This window comes from Bombus vancouverensis, chromosome 12 (genome assembly GCF_051014615.1).
Source record: "Bombus vancouverensis nearcticus chromosome 12, iyBomVanc1_principal, whole genome shotgun sequence".
In the NCBI taxonomy this organism is placed as follows: domain Eukaryota; kingdom Metazoa; phylum Arthropoda; class Insecta; order Hymenoptera; family Apidae; genus Bombus; species Bombus vancouverensis.
In genome coordinates, this window is record NC_134922.1 from 6,134,970 (window position 1) to 6,159,892 (window position 24,923).

At 34.9% G+C, this 24,923-nt stretch overlaps 1 protein-coding gene across 2 annotated transcripts in view; it reads left to right on the forward strand.

Moving 5' to 3' along the window:
- The first annotated feature begins 440 nt into the window (after positions 1-440).
- Liprin-gamma (liprin protein kazrin) overlaps positions 441-24,923 on the forward strand; it is a 140,197-nt gene continuing 115,714 nt past the window's right edge. For both annotated transcript variants that reach the window (XM_076623415.1, XM_076623420.1), the window contains exons 1-2: positions 441-823; positions 7,191-7,332. The gene's annotated coding sequence lies outside the window, so the exon portion shown is untranslated. The remainder of the gene's footprint in view (positions 824-7,190; positions 7,333-24,923) is intronic.

Sequence of the window (24,923 nt, forward strand, 5' to 3'; positions counted from 1 at the left end):
CGTAGAGTAAGGGTCGTCACTGCAATGTATACATGTATATGGAGTACATATTTCATTTTATGTTGAAATATATTTTATGTAATTAGCAAAGACTTCTGTTGCGTACACGGGAGGATTAAAGGAATGAAAACATAGGGTGGTGAGTATTCGAAAGAAAATTCGTATTATGAGGATTGTCATTGGAATATAATATAGAATATATATTCCATTTTATATTGAAATATATTTTATATGAGGTTTAATATAAATCTTATTCTTGAATGCGGAAGGATTAAAGGAATGAAAAAATAGGAAAGCAGGTATTCGAAAGGAGATTCGTAGCGTAAGGGTGGTCTTTATAAAAACAGGGTTGGGCACAGGGTGTAAAGGGCGCATGCGTTGACCCGGCCGAGGGCTGTCGTGTCGCTCTCTGTCGACAATTCCGCCAGTCGTCGTGACGACCTCGAACCGACAGTGTCGCGAGTCGTGGTTTATCGTGGGAAATCGGTTCATCTCGTTCATTTTCGTTTTCTTTCGTTTACTACTACTACTATCCCTTTTATTCTTGTTCCCGTTCAGCTGATTATTCGACTGGTGTTGAACGATGTCGAAGTGGCGCGATTTAAATCGCGGTCGAATTCGCGCCGCGATCGGCAGTGTCGTAGTTTGAAGATAAAAGCGGTATCGCTGTGTCGTTAGTGTCGAAGATCGAGATCTCGAAATTATTGCGATTCTCGCGAAGTAGTGTAGGCGCGTTTCTGTTACGCAGAACACGGACGATTGGGAATTTAAACAGGTGTGTGCCAGGGCAAGGCTACTTGAATCAAACGTGTAAAACATAAAGGTAGATATTTTGTGAATAAACAAAGTAATTTAGTTTTTATCCGGCCCGAATAATGAAATAATACGTAAAAGCTCTAACGCAATATCATTGAAAGTAAGTAAATAAAGTGACTTACATATCGTTTGATTGAGATTTCCAAAAGTCGTAGTAGAATAGCACATATCTTATAGAAGCCTATTAAGAAAGATTTCCATGGTTTAAAAAGAAAACGATTCATTGTAGTGCTATAAATCTGAGAAAAATTATGAATGAAATGTTACGTTGATGCAACGTAGGTCCTTAATGGATTAATATACATATATGTAACTATTGTTGGATGGCGTTGCTTTGAATAGTTTGAATTACGATAACTGAAAAAACTGAAAATAGCCATTTTAATACGTAATTTGCAAATTTGTAAAAAAAGTGGTAATTCTCAGATGAATGTTACATATATAGTAATTTTCACAAGTTATGGCTAATAAAATAACGTATGGAAAATCAAGAGTTTTGAATTTTATGATAATTCAATCCATAAATTTCTGGTATTAAGGTTTTTATATAATGTATCAAAGATTAATGGTGGACAAACTAAATAACATTGTTCATTCATATTCAATAATTATTTCCTTATATTTATATGGAAATTTGTATCTATATTACTATCTATATTTATATTTCGTTGAATTTATTTATAATACTTATTAATATTAGAAATACTAGAATGCTTGAAATAAACTCTTTCATATATATATTATAAATTATATATATTATAAATTTGTATATTCATTTATCAATTATACATCAATCTTATTTATCAGTCATTATACAATATGTGTTGTATATAGATTAACATGCGTCTTTTTGGAGATATAAATGATTTTTTGTAGAATATCTCGAAAAAGATTCGATTCTATATTTTTTCACGTAGTTGTTATTTTAATTTCTTTGATACAAATTCAATTTAATTATCAATTCATCTAGTTCTGAAAAATGAAATTGATACATAAAAGCAACACCAAATAATGGTGAAATGGAACAATCTATAATTATTTCATTTGATTAATTTAATACAACGATCGAATAATCGGGATTTTGATAAACAACGATTTATTCTAGCATTATATAAATTTCATTTCGATTTTGTTTCTGTCTTTTATCTTTATTTAATTCAAACGTACCGAGTGATGTATGAATAATGGATAATTCTGAAATACAAGTTACAATTTTCCGAATTTATTCCACGGAATAATTAGTTTTACTGCGATATTTCTGATACAGAGGCGCCGAGTATTAGGATAAGCAGATAAGGTTGTTAATGCTAATGAACGAAATGAATAGTATGTGGGATATTAATGACCGTATAAACGATATGTTTAGCGAAATTAATTAAAATACAATTTACGTAGGTGGGCACGGATAAGCTTCGTATCAAAGTTATTTGTTTTTTAATTTTTCTGTATTGCTTTCTTAACTAAGATCATACCTTTTCTATTCATTTTGATAACAACTATATATACGAATTTTATTAATATTTGTTATTAGTATACTTATATTATACATATATGTAGTACATGAAATGTCTTATCGCATTTATCATTCAAGAAAAATGTATTGGAATACACTGTATAAATTAATTGCTTGAACTAATTTCGATTTTAAGAATCTTTCATACACTAAGGTTAAATATATGAAATTTTTGAGCTTATATGACAGTTACAGTACAAAATGGTACAAATGAAATTTATTTTCACGAATGAATTAAATGTATTAAGTTGTCCCAAAGGTTTCTTTCGTTTTATAAGGAAGTAATAGATAGAATAGATAGAATAAAATGGAATCATCAAAGGATGTATCATTGCTTCCTGAAAAAGACTGGCACATTTCACTGTAAGTTAAAATATCTTCGAGTGATGTGTCGATAATTTCCCATGCGCCCCTTGTTTCCATTCATATATTCGTGACTGTCGTTGTTCATAATGGGGCTTCGTCAATATTAGGGTGAACAGAGGTTCGGAAAATTTTGCTTTTCCACTCCCTTTCTCATTCTCTCTTTCTCTCTCTCTCTCTCTCTTTCCGTTTGTGCGACATGAAGCGTGTACTCATTCGTTCTATTTTGAGGATATTGATCGGCTTTCATGCCATATGAGAATATAAGGTTTCGAGGGAAAGTTACATCGTTGCCTTACGCTCGACCTTAATATCTTTAACCATGATCACTATAAACTTTCCCAAGAATCTGCGTCCTCATCTCGTCTGCTCGTGCATCGCCGTGTCTACGATCATAGTCCTCTGTTCTATACCGACCGTTTGAGAAGTTTCCTTTGATGTATGAGAAAAATCATGTGTTACTTTTCCAGAGATGCTGGTCTCTTGATATTTCATAAAAATTTAAGTCTATTTTCCATTAATTTCTTTTCTGGGCCATTCTTTGAAATATTATTCTATATTTCGTATATTTTACGTATCTTACTTATATTTTATATTCTGTGGAACAGGAAATGTTGTATTATAAATTAAGACAAAAAGAGTTTAATTAGAGAAAAGGAGAGGATCAAAGTCTTTATCATTTGAGCACGTTTGCAATATCAACGAATCGGTAGGTCACAAGTTGTAAGTTATATAATAGAATATTTTTATAATATTATATATTAAAACTGTTAGAATTGAAGTCATCGATATATTCATTAATTTTCAATTTTTAATATTCGTAGGTAAACTAGTAAACTATTGTGTAAGGGGGTCTAAATACGTCATAGAATACAGAATGTAGAAAACAAAATATAGAATGTAGAATAGTGAAAATAGAAAAAAGATATACAATACAGAATACGTAGAATCCTTGAAATTTTATTCTGAAACATCCAATACGCAGAATATTTGATGAAATCATTTCGTCATTATGTTCCGACCACGACTTTTGTTCATGCATGGACCTTGTTTCGAGCAAAGACAGAGGCTAAATCTAATCTCCGTCTATGTGCCGTGACAAAAAACATGCATTACGACTGTAAAGCTCGCGTTACGTGAGTCTAAGCCATACCCTTGCACACGGCGAAGAAATAAAGGTAAAGAGTTAACGATAACAGGCCTCCAAACGGCTGGTAATTGACTAATTTCGTTATCGCGGACCGATGGGTTCGATAGATTTTTATTTTCTGCAACATTGTAGCCTCCAACGACTAGGCTTTCAATTTTTTGTCCATTTTCCCAATCCTCTGTCTAATTTTCCCTTATACAGTTACATTTTTGTTACAAAGTTATAGGGCTATATATAGTTTTAATACTCACTGAAAACTAAACTCAACGAGATAAAAAAAGGATAGTTTATTCGTATTTTGTATCTTCTTTGATTAAGCTGTTTCGAAAATTCTTCTGATTTTTCAGTTTATTTTCCATCTCGTTTCATTTCGATTTGTTATTTGAGAAAATATCATCGACACTTTCGGTTGATATCTTATGATTGGATTGGTTCGTGACACTTTGAAAGATTCATGCATTTTTTGATATTCTATTGAGAATCGCGAAGTGCTTTTGTATTTTATTCGACTCCAAGCTTTATACGGTTGGATTGTATTATTGGTCGGGATTAATTTCGACCGACTTGAAATTCAGTTTTATCGATGAGAATTATATTTAGAGAGGTCAGAACGTGCGGCCTGAAAACGCACGATTTCGTATCATGTGTATTTTTATACGTTCTACCAGAGTAGACTCGTGTCTACTACGGCTGAGCATTAAGTTCCACTCAGGATTATAACTTTCATCGATATAGCTATCCTCTCATCTTTTTGAGAAATCAGAAATTGAGAGCAATTTTTTTCCAAACCACTTGGCCAGGAAATTCCTTTACGCTTTCGTTGCGTCGAGCATAAAATCGAAATAAATGTGTCAGTAATATTAACATTTAATTCTCCTCTAATGTATTTTTCACACAATATTATATCGATATGAGAAAGGTTTTTAATTTTTCAATAGTTGAAAGACGTCCTATATTATTTATCATTCGTCCTATATTATTTATATGAGACGAACAGGAAGAATGTTATTCAAATATTCTAAAAATTTGGATTCGAAATCTCAAATTTCAAGATTTAATCTGCTACAAAGAATATTTTCAACCGTGTTGCAATTTCGATAGCATCATTTATGCATTCATCATTATTGGAAAAAAGGGAGCAGAAAAAATTGTCCTATCATGTAGCGTGTTAAAACAGCTCGCTATGAAGAATATTTCTTATATTTCCAGTAATTTGCAAAATATCACTGACTCGTTTCATCTTTGAAATAAAAGAAATAAGAGTAACATGCTTTCAAGTTGCATATTAAAGCGAAGAAAATCATAACAAACGGAATATTTTCAATTTTTCTACAATTTCCGTAGCGCGCGTAGCATTCATTCCACGCTATTCGAAACGGAGGTTTGCATATTTAACCGAAGGAGGTGGAAAAAAGAGGAAAAGAGAAATTTAAGGACAAAGGCCAGCATCGTTGTTCTTTATCTGTATGTCTACAACGCGGATAGAAAGAGGACGGGGCAAAGGCATAACGTAAAAGTTGAGAATTTGCTTCCATTGGCGTATCCTCGGTTCTTCCTATTTGTCCTTATCGTCGTAAACAAAAGGAAGGTCCGGAATGCGTCGTACCTTTCCCGTGACGCAGATGATCCATTCGTGCTTCAATTGGAACACAAAAGGCACGTTTACGAACAATACGCATCGCTGTGGCACGGGATAGCTTCGCCCTTTTGATATCAACCTCGCGACTAAGTACCTAAACTCACTGTCACTGATATCTTTCTCCACTGACAATAGGTACCCTCCGCTCTGCAGCCTGAATTACGATGTTGCGAATGGATAGACCGAATAAATGCCACCCGATCTTTCGACCCCCTTTTCTCGCGTGCCTTGCTGGAAAAGGTCGCGAATGCGGGAAAATGTGTAAGGTGATACTCATCTTCAGGTGCATTAGACCGTTATATGTGTATCATCGCGTGTTGGATGGAACATATTTTCTGATAAATTCTGTGGAGTACGTGAAGCATTAAAGCGAAAAAAATACTGATGAAAGTTACTCGGTAACTATGGATCGAGAGCCGAGTGGAATCTATACCGTGGATGCTGTGTGTAATGATCGTGGAAGGAAGAGGAAACAATGATTAAACTTAGGAAAGTAAGAATAATATATATTGATGAATGTGCGGATTTAGTTTTGCATTACAATAGAAGAAAAGCTTTTTAGCTCTAGCAATAAAATGAAACAATACAGAGACTAGCTAAAGAAGGCTAAACTGAGCTAGAAAAAATTCCATTAATAGGGAAGAATATAAGGAAAGCGAACCAGAAAAGGAGTTCTAATAATAAAACATACATACAAAAATACAAACTATTCTCAGAAGGAGAAAGGAATATACTAACGAATGAAACAATGTATAGCAATTTACAGAAGATTCAAAACCTGAATCAGACTCCAATGGCTAACAAGAAATATACTTAAACCATCTCATACGAGCCCTACGTAGGTATCGGTAAACCAATCATTGCTACTAATTGACATTTGAATCCAAGGCCTGGCCATATTTCTTCCACAAACCATAAACAGATGACTGTATAATTACCTCAAGGCGTATAAGTTGCATGATAATTTTCAATCTTTGGAAGCATCCGTATAGAGAATAGGTCATAGAGGGTCGAGTAATAAACCAAACGGTCAGGTTCCCAACCCCGAGGGTATTTTTGCCAGTTCTCTGGCAGCGCGGCAACGCTTATTATTTACATTAAGTTGGGGCCAACACTGATATCTCTGTTCGTTAACAATGGCAACCCTCGAAGCGGTTTGAATTACAGCATCGCCAACCGGTTCGAGTGGATAAATGGTACCTGATCCCACACGCCGTGGCACGTGATGCAAAGTAGGGTCAAGGAGCCGAGTATCTAGACAAAACTAAGACGTACTGAGTTAATAGTGCAACGACCCTACCCGGTCTGACCGGCATTGTGTGCGACTAAAATCGTTTTACCTGGAAAAACACACTCGATTGTTTTTCCGACGGTCTTCCTGTTTCTTCGGTTTCTTTAGTAGATTTACTGTATGATGGATTCTTTCTAAATATGATCACTATGTGGTCATTGGTAGACCGCAGACAATGTCAAATCATTATTATTTTTGCTACAGGTAATAACTACTATTTCTATAGGCTGGAACTTGTGACAAGTAGTTGTATAGAACGAAAAAGGAAAAATTGCGAAGTGATTGTTATTACATATTGTTATATTTATTCGTAAAGGCAAAACATTTCCATTAGTTGGGTGGTCTAACATTTCTCTGTAGAATAGCTATTGAAGATGAATTCTGATATATTTTACACTAACGATGCATTTGTTTCCAGGAAGGAAGAAACCACTTCTGAAGTCGATGGGTCGTGTAGTTGTGTATCGCAGTGTCTTGTTTCGCGGTCGTGAACTCATCGCAACGTGCAGAAATCATCCGAAGTAATCACCTCGTTTTATACTCTGCAAAACCGTAACTAGGTAAGCACCTTAACGATACTATATCTCCGACATCATTTTAACGATATCCGAATATCTTGATATTTCACTGTGATATTATGATAGCAACTGGAACCGGAAAGATGTCATAATAATGCCCGGTATTTTCAAATAATTTCAAAAAGTTTGTTATGAAAATCAGAATCACAAAAGTATCAATTTTATAATTAAACTCTTATTATTGGAAAGTGTAAATAATAACTTACGTATCGTTTTGTCAGTATACAAAAAATTTATCAGAAGGAAATTTCACTACTATTAATTTGTCGGAAAATTCCTTTTTATAGAAAAATAGAGCGAGATAATTTTTAGAAATGGAACAAAAATTAGATGTAGGAAATATCTCATTTCATTGATAACATTAATTTAATTATACAAGAGAGATTGATTATAGGAAGCTTTTATTAAAAGAGGAAATATGTTTTAATGAAAAGGATCGTCAAAGGAGCCGTTTGAATTTTTCGCTTGACGATAGGCGGCTCTAGATTGGTGAAAACCAAAGGACTAATTAATCTTTGGCTTAGAATTTTTCCAAAGATTCGCGGTGAGACCACAAGGCTAGTGTTACCTGTCGATCTGGCATAAAATTCCTTCCGGTAATATCGCGTTTCAAACACCCATTGCCATCTAGTTACAATCTGTTAGTATCCGCAATAACATTGAATCTATCATTAAAAAACAGTCTCGGTATTGATTTTCTCGTGCAAGTTCAATTGAAATTTACTAGACGTCGTTTCAACCAAATATCCCTTTCAAATAGCGGATGTCTCTCATGGTAAACATAATAATTGATAATCTCTTAAGAGTTTACTAAATGGCAATTTAAATTTCTTTTAATTATAAAATTGTATCAAATATGATTTGTGGAGGAAATCTTTTTCTATTTTTATAGACGATATTTGTAATTTTATACACGCCATAAAATTTATTTTTGCAAGAAATCCTCAATAACAGTTTGAAAATTTTGAAACTCTTTCGGAAAAGTTCTGGAAAGCTTTAGAAATTTATCCGCTATTTAATATGCAATTTTTTTTTTTAACCTAACAGGTTATTCCCCTTTTGAACGACGTCCTATGGTACGTTCCCCTTTTCAACAATAACTTATTATACTTTTCCCCTGCGGTTCGAATGGTGCACTTTCAATTATCGTAAACAGACACGCGCACCATCAACCGTGAAGATAAAAATGACGATTCTTGTTATTGTATAATAAACATTTTTCTTCGAACAATGTTAATCCCGAAGGAAATAAGGAGAGCGACCTATAAAGCTGAGAATATTTCTACAGCATGAGGATCTTTGTCTATCTGGAGCAGATAAAAACGATCGTAAGCGGGATAGGGTTGCTTTTTGTTTCTTCGAACGAATTTTTGCTGGTTCTTCTGAACGTGCAGAGGATTCTCGATGAGTCTATGAGCATTTTTTGCGAGACAGCTCTGCGGGGGTATTAAAACGATAATAGGTACGCTCTATAAAGTGCGTGCATCTAGAGCGAAATGGTAACTGCGACATGAACTTACAATGACAAGTCACGCAATGTTTGCTCTCTGTTCTCCTCTTTTTTTCATTCGCGTGTTTCTTATGCCACTTCCTGTCGGCGTGGAACTTTTTACCTGCGCTACTAGTTTTACGTCAAAACATGCCCGTTATAATTTTTGGAAAATTTGAGACGAAAGAAAATTCGTAGAGTCTGCTCGTAACATTTTCATTCGCTTTACGTACTTTTCCCATCGAAATCGTTTTACAGATTTCGATTTAGAGTTAGATTTATTATTCTTTGTAATTAAATAACGTTTCAAATCTGGTTGTCACTTTGTAACAATTTCACTCTATGACAATGTTATTATTCCATTGTACAATTATTTTACATTACAATTAGTAAATTATATTACAATTAGTAAATTAATTTACAGTTTGGTTTAGTTTCACACGTAACATAATGTTAATTAACAAGGCGCGAAGAAGAATTTATCTGGAAATGTGAAACCGTTAGACAGACAATTCGTGTATTTGAAATGATCGAATCACTTAATATAGAGTCGATCGATTCTCTTCACACAGTAGTTCAAATATACTAATCACAATATAGATGTAATCAGCAGTAATTGACCAAAACAACAGTAGACAATCAATTTTGCATGATAATAATCACAATAGTCAAAATATATTGCTTGGTAATGTATTAAATGGACACATCTATTTATACACTTGTAATATAAGATCATTAAAACGAACATTTCCTTCTCTTATTTTAAACTTCATTTTGTTTGTATTTTAAATTTCGACATCGCCTTCCCGTAAAAGACAAAAAATACGACTTATCATGGTTTTCCCCTATTGCAAGTATGAAAAACTGTCCCACTCTTTTACGCGAAATATCATCCTCTTCTTCCCTGCGCGTAAGAATAACCCGAAAGACGTGAAGCATTCCAGCATTTCCCTAAGTCGCGACAAACACTTGAGATTCGACACATCCGGATCTTGGTCGCAATTTAACGAATGGCGTCATTCATTCGTCCGCAAGTAGGGGAATCATACGGGCTCGTTCTTTCGATCTTCCATCCCTGTTCCTCCATTCCGATCATTACACACTCTTCCTCTTTTTCTCTTTGCCGCTCTCTCCCAGTGGTTCACATTATGCAGCGGTCAGGCCGATATGCCGCTGTTTAATATGTGGGCCATTTCAGTGCGTGGTTCCTCTATGCGTGGATCACACGTCGATTCTTTAAGGTGAAGCCCGAGTTGTCGAATACAAAAGTTCCGCGTGCGCGAAATGGTGGCGATGTTGGTCGCGTTGAAACGCGCACGGCTAAAGGTTTTCCTCTGGTGTCGATGGCTATTGTATTACCTTTGCTACAATCTGCTCGGCTTCGGTGAGTGAACATTCGTTTGTTCCGTTTTTTACGACCATCTCGGGTACTTGCCACTTTATGGGTTATTTCCGCGTGTACTCAGGTTTTTGTTTGATGGAGAATGGAGATCGAAAATCGTTAGGGCGAATGACGGCTAGTAATTGAAAAACTTTAATGCTTGACGTTTCAATTACATTTAACATCGTTGTAATATTGAAATTATATTTATTCAAAGAGAAAGAAAGGTATAACGCTCGTATATTCGAAAGCGCAATGGTTTACTATTATGAATATTAGTGACTATGAATTCATAGCACGTTTGAGAAAGTGATTTGATTCTGATTGATCTTGAGTCGCTTAATCTTTGACTCAAATGATTGAGAAGTGGAACGGTCTCTTTATTGCAGCTGTCCTGTTGAATACATAAGAGGAATCTTGATGCTGAGTACGTGTTTAGACGTATATCGTATTTGTTGTAACTTTGTTAATTTTAGAAAAGTGTTAGAGGGACAGGACAAATTTCTTGAAAGACTCGGTGACTCAAATTCATGGTTTATATTTTTGATTTCATCCCTTCATTTGAAGCATTTGAAATATTCTGGAAGTAATCTTGTAAGATTCTTGAAATTGCAACGCAATTGCATTGCAGCGTAATTTATTTAAAATGTAGGTTACAGTATGTTATAGCGAAGTTTCGTTGTAGAGCGGTACATGAGATCGCGTAGCGTAAATTTTTGGGTCATCTAAATCGGAAGGCGAGCGTTATGTGACGCATGATAATATGAAAATTCAATTACGTCACCAAAGTGTAGATACGTTAACACCAGGAATTACAGGCGCTCGTTGCAAATCCGACCTGTCAGCGACGAATTGTCTGAATTGTCAGCAATGAAAGGTTTCCGGCACTGGCCACTGGCCACTCAGACGAATTTTTCACGGTTTTACGTTACACGTCTTGAAATCTACCATCTAACACCGCTTTCACTCTTCCGCGTAATTCCACCGGCAAGAATGGTAGTATTCTGTAATTCTAAACGTGAAATTTTCTGCTATAAAATTTTATAGATCCGTGTAGTTTGTTCCGAGTACGTTCTGTTACGATGTTTCAATGAAAATATTAAATCATTCACTATTGTAAACTGTGGTCTCTTTTCTATGGAGTTCTGCAATATATTAATTAGTATTCTCCTGTAACCAAGCCGAGTCGTACGATGTCAATTCGAGACAAATATAAAATTTCTAATAAAGTATTACGAGCGAGAACATTATTGAATTACAAAAGTTACTTATAGCTCGAAGAGCGGACCTATATCGAAAATCAATATATCGTATCAAAATTAGATCGCTATCATGAATTATTATATTGCAATACGTGTTTATATGAAGGGAATACATTGGTTTTCAAGAATATATAATAAATAGATTTTGTTTCGAATTTCTGTGAATAGATTATCTGTTTAAGATACGAAATTCATGTCCTTTCGTTTGCTACGATACAAAGCGCTGGTAAGTGATTTCGTTATCGTGCAGAGTTTAATGGGTTACCACAAAACGAGCGGTCATCTATTACCACGAAGCATGTGGTAACGAGCGTTAAGGTAGTTTCAGCGAAAACATCGTGCATGTTCATGTAACTAGATCAGAAAATAGGGCATTGGTCTTATACGATAAGAGAGATAACATTTTTAGTAAAATTCTCTGAATATTCCAATAAGGTTTCGCCATGAAAACTTTACATACGACAACTTGTCGAAGAGCGTACTTCGACGAATTCTTCATTTAACACGAGTCGCTCGAAGATTAATCGGATTATAATAACTCCACTAATACTACAACAATTCTACGATAAAACCATAATAATGAAGGTGTAATGATTCTAATTCCATAATTACAGTAAAAATAAGTGATCACACTTCGAATCTACGGAGGAAAAGAGCGGAGTTGGAAACAGGTGAATCAGGAATCCGTACGTGGCGCAAAGACTCGAAGATTGAATCCCCACAAATCCCATGATAGCAACGAACTGTAATCGAATGAGCTGCTCGTACACCTGAACCGAATTCTTGTTGCAAAACGAATTAGGCATTCCCTTGAACGAGGGGTTGTCGAGCGATTTTATCGCGATACCGTCACACACGGAGAGATTCGCGAGCTACAAAGAGGTACACGGCCCTTGAAAACCAACGGACATGCCCACGCACGTGCACCCCGTCGCGTTCAAGTCGAAAATCACGGGTGTCATTGTGGTTTGTAGTTATACGATGGACCATGTAATCGACCAACCCCCCGAACTCTCGTCGAAGGCCGGCCAGGCCAATCAACCTCCATTGATTCACTTTCGTCCCGTAGTCTCTCTCAACCGTGCCAACAATCCTCCGAAAGTTACCCTCGAACCAGAAAGGGGTGTAATCTTGGTCGGCACGAAGCGCCGTGTTTACAGACCGGCCAGAGAAAATATTTTCTCGTCACAGGGGTTTCAGTCGGAGGCTCGGGGGTGCTCTCCGTTTCACGGGTTCAGAAAGTTGGAATTTTTTTCCTTCTTCAACCCCTTAATGAGGAACAGGATTGCGTAATAAGAGATTGAGGAGGAAGGTAGAAAAATAAAATGATAACGAGGGCTGGAATTTTTTAGTCTCGCGGAGAGGGGGGGAAGGGTGCAAATGGTTAATGACGCGAACGTTGAAAAAGATAGGAAATTAATTTTGCATCGTAGAAAAATAAAATGATAACGAGGTCTGGAATTTTTTAGTTTCGCGGAGAGGGGGAAGCAAATGGTTAATGACGCGAACGTCAAAAAGGATGGGAAATTAGTTTCGCATCGTAGAAAAATAAGCCGATAACAAGGGTTGGAATTTTTTAGTTTAGGGAGAGGAGAGTTTAATCAACGTGAATATTAGAAAAGATAAGAAATTAGTATTGTATTATAGTATCTTAAAGTAATATAGTGGAAGATATGTAAATTCTCTGTTGAACATATTAAAGAACACTGTAAAATAGAACTAACTCGTACCAGACGAAGGATAAAAATTAACAAACACATGAATTTTTTCTTCTATTTGAAAATCTTCGCTTCTGGCACTTGTTATAAATCTATTCATCATTTTTCAATTAATATCCGATTCAAAATCTTACCATCTTGACTTTCAGTATAAAATTTCCATAATTTCGATTATTATTCTTATCGATTTTGCTAATTGCAAATAAAAATCTATAGTTTTTTTTTTTTTACAATTCTTTAGATATTTTCTGAGAGAAACAGTGAATTGATCGATCCTATTTTATCGCGTTAGATATTTATCGCAGACAAATGTTTGATAATGTTCTTTGGACAGTCTTCGGCCTTGTTCCTTGCTCGATATCGGATCGTAAAACCAGGCTGCTTTTTCCTGTCGAACGACCTCTCGAAAGTCGGATCGAGGGTCCTCTCGAGCCATTCCGGTCTATCCAATTAACGATTCGCGGACCGATCATTCCGGGAAACGCAGCTTTTCTCATTGAGCGTCGCGCCAGTGGCGCAGAATCCCTTTTAAACCTGGCCAGAGGTGAATTTACGAGATTGTTACTGAATTGGTTCGATGTCGTGGAAAAGTGAGCTGGTTTCTTGGCCATCGATTGGGAGATTCATTAGCGTGCTTGCATTCAAAAGCTAATTCTAAGTTTGTTTCCTGCATCTGAGTTAATTCTTGTGATTGTATATCTTCAGAAGAGTTGTAGTGGTATTTTTAGTTGTTTCTATCATTAGATTTTATTGTTTCGTTAATTTTAGATCCTCTTTGTGATTTACCAGATTTTTCGTTCACGGTAAAAGTCCAAAGTCATCGTGATCCGAAACGCTGTGAATTAAAATACGAATAAAAAAGAATTAGTTTGCTGTAATTTTTGTACATGGAAATACAACGATGTGCTTTTAATAAAAATGTAATGAATAAGAAAAATGTAGTATGGCAAAATATATAGATCTTCAACTCTAATATATTGATAATTCAGACGATAAGTTAACAAATTATCGACGAACTATACATTGTCGTGACATTTTCGCTACGAAAGGAAAAAGTATAGAGAGCAAAATGGTATAAAGGTTGGTGACACGTGAGAGTAAAGTAAAGCTATAGGCTGCTATGAACCTAAGCCGAATGTGTGTCGAAGAGAAATTGAGCAGAGTAATCAAACGTAGTCGATGCAATTGCAAGCAAATTCGCAATCAGTTCAAGTCACGAGGAGAAAGTCTTTTATATCAAATGTACATAAAGTCTGTTACACAGTCTCGACGTGTGCACTGTATAAGAAAAGAATTTGCATACAACATATTTCCAGGATATTTGCAATCACTAGCGTCGTTCTCCGTAAAGTTGGAATCTTTTCATCAACAGTCGCAACCAAGCAAAAATGAATTAGTTTCTTACAAAAATAGAACACTGTCTTATAATGCCACGAAACAAATTTTTACTGCATAAAGAAAAATATTTATAATTAATTTTAATAACTTCCTACGACTAAATATTTCAAATTCTTTTCTTTTAAACTTTCATCGATATTCTCAACCATCTTACACCATGATACGTATCGATTAAAACTCACAGAAAAATTTGCTCCTCGACTTTAATATCAGCTTTTTTGCTCCTGCTATTGCAGTATATCGATACTATCTCACCCTTAAATGTAACAGAGAGAACCCTTAGACGGTTAGACGTTGCGATAATTACAGGGTTGCCGACAGATTGAACAGTTTCCTCGCCCCTTAAGCCGCGTTTACACGGATCGCGTTCATTTCGCCAATGAACCCCTGAAATCGAGTCTACACCACTGTGCGTCCAAAATAACCACCCTACGCTGTCGGTGACCTCGGTCGATCGGGCAACACGCTGTTGAACCCCCGATCCTCTTGACTAAGGGATTTTCGCGGCTTCTATTGACGAATGATCTCGATTCCACCCGCTCGAGTAGTCTTCGAATTGTACCCAATTGTTTTCCTATCATTGTTAACGAGTATTCTCTCGGTGTTTCATGCTAGCCGCTAATCGTGCGTTAAGCGCCACTGTAAATCAGAAGCGCATCGGACCGTGCTGGTCCCATTTGTTCCTCGAATATCCTGCTCATTTGTAATGCCGAGTTTCGGGAGTGGGGTAATTACGGTGTCGAGTGATTTGTTACAAATTAGGACATGGTGTGTTCGATAGTCTTATTATTGGCATTGCTTCGTGAATTTTTCTTTGGGCAGCTGTCGCGATACTGAACTTATACAAGAGAAAGAAAGATACGTATGTCAAGCGTTAGTTGAAGCGATGAATTTTTACAAACTTAAACTCGGTGTTCGTCGTTTCTGTATTTTCTTCTTGAACTTCTTTTACTTTGTATCAATTACAATGTCGAATATTTTTTTGTAAATTTGGATATCGTTTGGAGTATGCAGGAGAAGAAAATTTAAGGGAAAGTTTAAAATTGTTCGATCGAATGACTCTTGTATTCCTAAGTATAATATGTTGAGTATTAATTGCAATGGATGTGATTTTATAAATTTAGATCAGCGGTGCTGGAATATTATTTTGGATTTCTTTCAGATAGAATATCCTATTTGTTTCATGAATTTTTCTTTACACAATACGCGTGTTTTCTTAATCACAATAAACAAGTTCGAACACGATGTTCGTTGGAACGAACGTATTAGTTATCTTTTATTTGTGAAATTATTCGCGAAATGGCGAACGATATATAAAGTATTTTATTAAGATAAAGCATCGAAAAATTAGAAAATACTTTGAAGAAGGTAAGGTAAATGGGGTGACTGTGATATATGGAGTTGCAGATGTTTAAGAAGATTCGTTAAGGCGGTGTCAAGGCTTGAATTATCGATAGGAGTTGTCAGGGAGTTAACAGTTTACAAAACAATTGACAGTGACGGAGAAGCATTATCTTTTTATCAAGTTTTAGTTGGTTGATAAATCTGACGAGAGAAAGATCGATCTTTAGACGAAATCGAGACGAAACAGCTTGGCGGACCATTTTAAGGCGAACGGCCGTAATAGTAAATTTTAAAGTCACTCGGAGTAAGACTAAGCAGGGATTCGATGATAAATCCAGCGAATTGCTAAAGTTTTCCGATAGAATTGCTCTGATAACGGAGTGGAAGAAAGTTTCGAGGGAATCTGAACGATGCTCGGTTGCTTTTAACATATTGCATCACTGATACATAGTTCTGAACTGGGTATCTACGTAAAACATAATTCATGAAGGAAATCCAAAGAAATATTTTAATATCAAATTTGAAGAATATCGTGCCTTAATTTGCAGAAAAATTACCTTTAGTATTTTCAAATGTTTTTTTTATTTATATACTAAATTAAATTTTATTAAGTAATTATTGATTTTAGATTCTATAGTAATTAAACATCCTTCTACTGTTTTTATGAAACGTTGGAAAGTCTACAAGCGTTTTTACATCCGTTGTTTATTGGCTGGCACATTTGGTGATTAAATATCTTTTTACCACTCTACATGATTACCAACGTCATGTTACAAGTATAATATGAATTTACTCTTATTTAAAATGTACCGACGTACCTCAAAACTGAACAAGTACTTCCAAATAAAATATTCCAAAGTAAACTGTAAAGTGATTAAAGACCGCGAAGAAATAAAAGAAGTAGGAAAGAGAAGGATTGTTGCACAGCACGATTTCAATAAAGTACGTGTTTCTTTTAAAATTTCCGATATCGTCGCTGTCTGGCAGATATCGTGAAAATTTATTTTGGCGGCATGCAGCTGCGTCAGCCAGCGTTAGACCGGAAGATTCCTCTACGTTAACCCCGCATTTCGTATCCAGCATCCCCCCGGTGATGCGAGGGTGAAACCGATATCCCGGCAATTTTCTCAATTGCATCCACTCTGGTCCTGTCGGTGACAGGAGCATTCCTGCCTGCTTTGCAATTTGTATATTAATCCTTGTATTATATCATCGTCTCCATTATAGGGGTTTACAATGGGAAATGAGATATAAATACGGCGAAAAACTCCTTCGTAGAAGAACGTTTCAAGATATTGTCGATATTTCATGGAACATCTTCAGGATGGATATTATGATAAGTAAATTGACTGAGATGATGAATAAACCACGTTTATGAAGATTTAAAAAAGTATTGAAATACAGTGGAATTTAAATAATCCGGAAAATAAATACTCCAGACTCTGCTAATTTATTAGTATTAGAGTTATCAAACTGCTTTTTCTGATTTGTCTACCATAGTACATTTCGTACAAAGTTTAATTCAGAAGAAAAGGGCAAAAGTTAAAAGATCTATGTGCTCCTTCGACGCTTCGTTCTATTTTTCAATTTCGCTTTATTTCACACATTCAACTATCGAAACCGTAAAATAATTATAGAATCGTGTGAATATGATGTAGGACTTCAGGCTATAATATTTCCCCTTTTTTTCGAAGGAAGAATAAAAAGGCTATCTTGAACCGGCTTTCCTGAAGGGTGTAATTAAAGGGATGGTGAATCTAGATAGCGCTTTAGACTTGCTGCAGCATCATGCTTGTTCACCCGTTGAAGGTACTTGCACTCCTCTTGAGAAGGGAGTGTTTTACACCCTTGGGACATACGATCTATCAGCGTTGTTCCTGCCAGGCGTAATCACCGCCCTTAACCCTTCCGTTCTTAAAAGATAACGATTACGTCATACACGAGACAATGGCATTTTGTATCTAAATTATGAGATACGGTAGCGTGAATCGGCAATTAGCCTCGATGCAGCTGATAAATTAATATCTAAATGACAGCCTTCGATCAAAGGGCATTGCTTGATGACAGCTATATTCAAATCGGTAGCTTTTTATATTCGACGTTTCCTTATTTCGATTTGTATGGAGATTTTTTAACAGTTTTCGTGTTTTAAGGATACTTCTTATTAAGTAAATTTAAAATTTTTCAAATTATATTTGTATATATCACGTTTAGTACATGCCATATCTTTTGTACTGCCTTTGATCCATTTTCTTCGTCTAAAATTTCTTTCAATGACCCAGATCTAGTCAACGATCTGAAACCCCTTAATTATCAATCTTTTAGAAATACTTTTAATGTATTCCACGAATAAAATTTCTACCACAATCTCCTGAAAAATAACAAAATTTTTTTTAATAGACAGAAAACCAACAATCCAAGATACAAATCATCCAATTACAAATTAAAAACATTTCCAATGTGCCTCATAGATAAAATTTCTATCAAAAATTCCTCAGAAGTGACCAAAACAGAGCAAATTTTCCGTAATCGATAAGAACTGAACAATCTAAAAATTATTTCGTAAATCTCCCAATTACAAAATTTCCAAGAATATTTTGAACGGTATTACCGAAATTTAAATTACAAAATTCTCCCGCATTCTAGCAATTAACCGAAATCGCCGTTAACGAAGTGCTAAGTTATTTCTAAGGTGGGAAACGTAGGTAAAAGTCGATGTTCAGTAGCAAACGGCTTAGTGTTCGCGTGACTGGTGGAATTTAGGTATTCATTTAAGTTTCGTTTACGTTCCGTGCGGGACGCAGTCATCCTGCACCCTCTTGGCTCCGTTATTCGTTTTCCCTGTGTGTATGTGCACCATGAACCGGTGATGCACGCGAGCCAAGATGATCACCGACCTTACAGTTGGATAAATTGGTTCGCAGGATACTACCAGGCATCACGGCAGCTGTTTTTACATAAGAAACGTTTTACTTTTACGTAAATCTTTCGCCAATCAGAGGTAATTTTGTACGAAACGAACAATTATTGCTTCTTCATGAAAAACTGCTTTTCCGGCTTTCTTTTGTTACGAAATGGAAACGTAATTAGTAGACTAGGAGAATTATTTGAATTCGAGTCGCTATCGGATATGTCCATTAATGGAGGTTGGACTATCATGATTTTACTATTGTAAATTTTGTACAAATTTTAATCCAAGAATTTAATATTACACCTTCGTCATACTTTAAATTAATTGCAATGTTCGCAGAGTAGGTTTGTATTTCGCGTCTAAATAAATGCCATTCTAAATTCCAAATTAAAGGAACTTTAATTACAGCGACGCAGAAAGGAATTTTACAAAACGAAATTACGATTGACAAGAGCAATAAATAAATAAAATACATATACCGAAAGAGATAATTGTTCGTTTTTTACCAACACGGTAAAAAATTTTTATTACGGAAGTTAATAATATTGGTGTGTACTCACGAATATAATTTTAAACTTCCTTTTATCCATGATTGTATATTCTATATGTAACTGACGTGACGCTAATACCCACGTACAAAATAAGAAAAAAGTGTTTTACACAAAGCCAATAGAAAATTGACGTAAAACGTTGACACAAAATCGATTCTAGAAAATTACACGGATCGACCGTATTGATTAATCCTGGCAAAAGTTTCGGAATATTGTCCCGGGAAAAATCGTAAAATGGCTGTAAAACGGGCAGTGTATTGACAGGGGATAAAGTTTATTGGCAGTGTGTTCGACCGTCAAAACACATCAACCTAGAGGCTGACTTAATCACGGTAAAAGATAGATACGTTGAATTTTTGTGCGTGGATAGAATGGTACAGTGTAATTTCGAGCGTCCAAAGAGACGGACGTTATACGTGTTTTCTTTCGCTGGTTTTTGATCGTCGACTGTAAAATGACACGCGAGCGGATCTATGCTCGCCGGCAAAAAGTAATTAATTTCTTGCCCGTTCATCCGTTCTCGGACGGTGCATGCAAGATGTGTGGGTGCGCATTTGCGTATGGATAATTTCTCGTCGAAACGCAACGAAATTTCAGCGTTTGCTTTATTTATTCATGGTATTTGGTACACGAATAACTGACGAAAGGGAATTCTGATTATTCGAAAAAGTTGGAAACCGAGAGAAATATTTTCTGCAGGAACGAGAATTTTGGTAATATCTTTCTGAAAATAAAAATTTAAAAAGTAGTATTGAAATATACGTATGAAAAATATATGCTTACAGTGAAATAATCATGGTGTGTCTAACACTTTGATTTTTCTTTATGCGTGTACATTACGTTTAGAGTTGTTTAGTTATGGCAGGGAGAGGTCTATGACCTGAAAAGTAGAAGCCAATAATTAAAATAATTATCAACGCATATGATAATTACATAGTTGAGGTCAAATGGTCATACAGAGATGTGTTTCACTTTTTAATTTTCCTTTGCGTGGTGAGAAAAGGTTTATAATCCAAGATTTATGATCTGAAAACTGAAAGCTAATAATTGAAAAGTAGTACAAGTACTTTCTTCCAAAAATTGGGTCGATACAGGCAAAGGTACGTAAGACTTATATTTATAATGAATTTGTATGAATAATATGTTTTAATTTGTTCTTCTTATTAAAAGTTTCTTTGGTCATTCGTGACCTACAACGATATAGAGTTCATTAAACAGTTGTCAACAAACGGTTTGGCATATCAGAACATCGATTAATGATTAAGTACGAGCAAGATTTTACGCAGAAAATACTCAAAGATTGCCAGTTATTTTCAGTCGACAACGATTACGAATGCTGCTCGTTGCTCTCTCTCTCTCTCTCTTCCTCCCTTTCTATATCTCTGTCTCTCTCTCGAGTGCACAGTTGCTGAAGCGTTAATGTTTCGGTGAAGTTGTAACGAAATTAAATGTAATTGGATCAACGAGGCGACCCAGTTCCGATCAGCCGTGGTTTAAGTTATTAATTACAAGTTTCAAACTAATTATTCGATATTAATTTATTGAAGGTTTCTGTCTTTGTCGTAATGGCTCCTTAACCTAATTTTATAATAGCTGCTCTTTTTGAAATTTATGTTCTTTCTCCAATTCCTTCGATATTTATACCTCTTAGTGTCGAGATGTTTTCTTACAGTTTGAAATTGATATGTGCACTTTATAGATTTTAATATTCGATTATTAGAGACTGTACCAATAGACTTCTTTGAGGAGAAAGATATTGGCTGTACGTAATAGACGTAGGGAAGATGATCTCTGTAAAAATCTAGGAATGAAATATTTAAATAATAAATAGAAAAATTCTTCTCATAGAATGATACATAAAAATAGACTAGAAAATGGTTTTAAAGAATTGATTAAAAATTTAAGATAAGATACATCTTTGAAAAATATATAAAAATAACAACGTTCCTACAGTTCTACATAAAAGGAACCTAGTCTTTTCCGTAACGTAAAAAAGCCGTAGCAAACGAAATAGATACAAGAACAAGAATATTTTTGAGCGACCGAGGAACGAAAGGAGCTCTCGAAACGTTCATATTCGAAGGTGTGCAAATATTTAAGACCGTGGATAACTTGCGGAAATCTTGATCGGGAAAACGTGTCTCTAGCTGCGGGCGTTGGTTCATTCGGGGCGAGGAACCGAAAGATGTACTCAACAGCGCATTCACTCGCGATCTCTCTCTCTTTCTCTATGCACATATGCATATCCGTGATGTTATTCGAAGGCTTTCCGCAAGCATAAGCTTCGACTCACAGTACTATGCATTGATGCTGGCTCTTAAAGGATATTATAAATTGCACGATAATTGACCCTGTTGGTTCTAGGATATCGAATACAGATATTTCATTTTATGATCGTAATCAGAAAACTTCGAATTTCTATGGGACACAAGTTGAATTAATAGACGTCAGTCATTACGGAATTTATGTGAAAAATAATTCTTAGAAGGATACACATGTACTTCCATTTAAATACAGATAGGCAACTAGAACGAAGATTGTTACGTGTAGAAAATTGAGCACGAAAAATACAATTCGTGGATTGAAACGTGACAAAAGAAGCAATACTGATGTGTATATTTTCTGTAATAACAAATGAAAACTTTTACTGTTATCTCTCTGTTGTCTGTATTCAAAAATTGGAAATGGCAAGTTCAGTTTTCGCGTCGCGATGTATATATACGCGAAACAGTGGTAATATTGACAAGTGAATTTTTTATTGCAGAGAAACAACAATTTTTTTTTTTTGTTTAAATGCCTAGAAATCACAGACGAGAAGTCAAATTTTTGTGTGCAGCGAGAAAACGTGAGAAATGTCAATGGTATTTTTTATTCTAAAGGATCAACATTTTTGCGTGTAAATGTCAAAGAATCGGAGATGGGAAATTCAATTCCGGAAGAGAGAAAATAGTAATACTGATACAATCATTTTTTGCTACACGTATGTCGAAGAATTCGGGGTGATAAATTTAGTTTTCGTATCGTGAAATGAAAACACGTAAAAAAGCTGGAAATATTGGTAAATGTATCCTCTGTCACAAAAGATGAAAATTTCTTACATGTTTATGAATTATAAATAAGCAGTTAAATTCTTATGTAATTTTCACGCAATGTGCAAATGCATAGAAATCCAATGATATTAAAAAACATGCTCCTTATCATGAAAGTTGAAGTAATTTATATCCTGCTATAATCTGATTTTTCATCTCTCATAATATAATAAAATCATGCTATCAATATTGCAAACTACATGCAACGTGTTTCTTCCCACGTCGTAAAATATTTCGTCTTATTGTCAGTCTAATATTAAGTCTTCGATCGAACTTGTCCATAGCGAGATGTCGGATTTGCATGAAGAATGCAACTATGACATCGTTAAAACTTCATAAGTCGAGGAGGAAGAATAACGAACACATAACGCGGTAAAACTTCTTTCGTTCCTGTTACAGAAATTTATTAATATTAATAATTCAACCATGTTGGGAATTTTCGTTTTCCCCGTTGCTCTAAGATTCTTAATAAAAAAACATATTAATCACTTGGCTTCCCATTAACTTCGACTATCTTGTTGTATATCGTAGTTGTTTTTCCGCGTAAAAGTTTCCTATGGAGACGTTGAAACGTACAAAGTGTAAAGAAATTTTATGAAATTGTCATTTTGTTTTCAAAGTTTACTTTCAGAGTATTTTTAAACAAACAAAAGGTAGATAAATATAATAATTTATATAATGAACTTACTTTTGAAAAAGCGTAGATTTTTATTTTCTATAAACCGAAGGTAATAAAATAAATTAATTAAGATGTAATAAAATAATAAAATAAATGAATTTTAATTTTATTTTATTTTTTCTTTTTGTATAGTTGTATTATACAGTTAATGGTTAATTTGATTTAACGAACGAGATTGTAATATTGTAATAACATCTAATTTATTTATTATATTTCTAGCAGTACATTTAACAACAAAATTTCAGTTTTGTTGTGGAGTAGTAGAAGCTTAAATAATTTTTACCTCCACGGATATTTGATAAAACAATCGTTAATTATAATGCTTCGTTCCTCGACGAAACACGATCGTAATGAAATTTTTATACAACTTTTCGTAACGATTCCCTCATGAAGAATCGCCAGATTGGAAAAAACTGAATCTAGCCTGATTAAAACTTGGACATTCGACGTAAGACGACCTGATTGGAAACTGCCTCCATTTATGGCGATATCGGGGTCGTCGTTGCACTCGATACGCTTTTGTTCTTCTGAAATATTGAGTTCGATTTCGTTCCTACTGCTTCTCTATGTACGAAACTTGTCTTTCATACTTTCCTTCCGTATCATTATTTTAAAACTAATCAAATCTACTCTTCTTCTATTTCACAAAATAAATTATACGCTAGAGAAGGCAGAAATTTGTAAAAATTCTGTTTGAAATATTTTAAGTTTCCAATACCTGGTCCATATTAAAGCTGTCCTTGATTAAAACATCCATTCCACCAGTTTTATCAAGCTTTATTAGTTTTTTCGTGCTATCTTTGTTTCCGTTCATTCAATTTAAAGTATCCAGTCATCATTTTGTAACAGCTCGTATAATATAACTCTGGTTCAAAGATAAAAAAATCACAGGAAATTTGTAATATTCATATTTTGGAGAATGAAGAGAATATTGAGATGATTAAGAGAAAATGATGAAATACCTTCTTTTCCTCTTTGATTAAAATTCTGAACATTCCAATCACGAAAAACTAGGTACATCGAAGTCGATCTGTTAATGGAAATTGAAGTACATATTTGCAAAACGCGACTGGAATTTCGTGGTCGCGCCAGAAATTCGATCACCGTCCATTTTATCGCTCGTTAAGTGCGATTGACCAACTACCAGCCTTTGATTGCGTTACAAAACGGTGTTTTGCAAGCGACGCTTTGAGAAGCCTTCCTTTTGAAACGGTCAATACCAAGAAAAAAAATTAGGTTCCATTACAAAAGAGAACGCAGCTCTATTTTTGCGTTATTCGTAGGTGAATGTACGAATCACGCGGGCTTTGTACAAATTCTATAGCGTACACTGTCTATTATGTTGACCCTTCACAAGGAAGTAATGACTTCCTATTAGATACTTAAATCTTATATTAATTTCATATACAGTGGGTTACAAAAGTACTTGAACGCTTGCAGTCATCTTAAATATAATATACCTGTTATATGAAATATTTTGAAATTTAAGTCAGAACTTAAAAGTAAGAAAATTTCCTGTACAATTTGTACAATTTTTAATCTCTTTAATAATTTATTCAAGAAAGAAACCAGGAAAAGTATTTTTATATTGTCTTAGAAAATGAGAGTAAAAAATGCAGCAGAATCTTTATCCTATCAGCTAATTCAAGATGTTTTTGACAGCGTCGAAATTCGTAAGAGAAAAGCAAATTTCTGCATACTGATTCATCTTTTTGTCATATTCATATTTCCAGATACTCTGTATCTTCGTC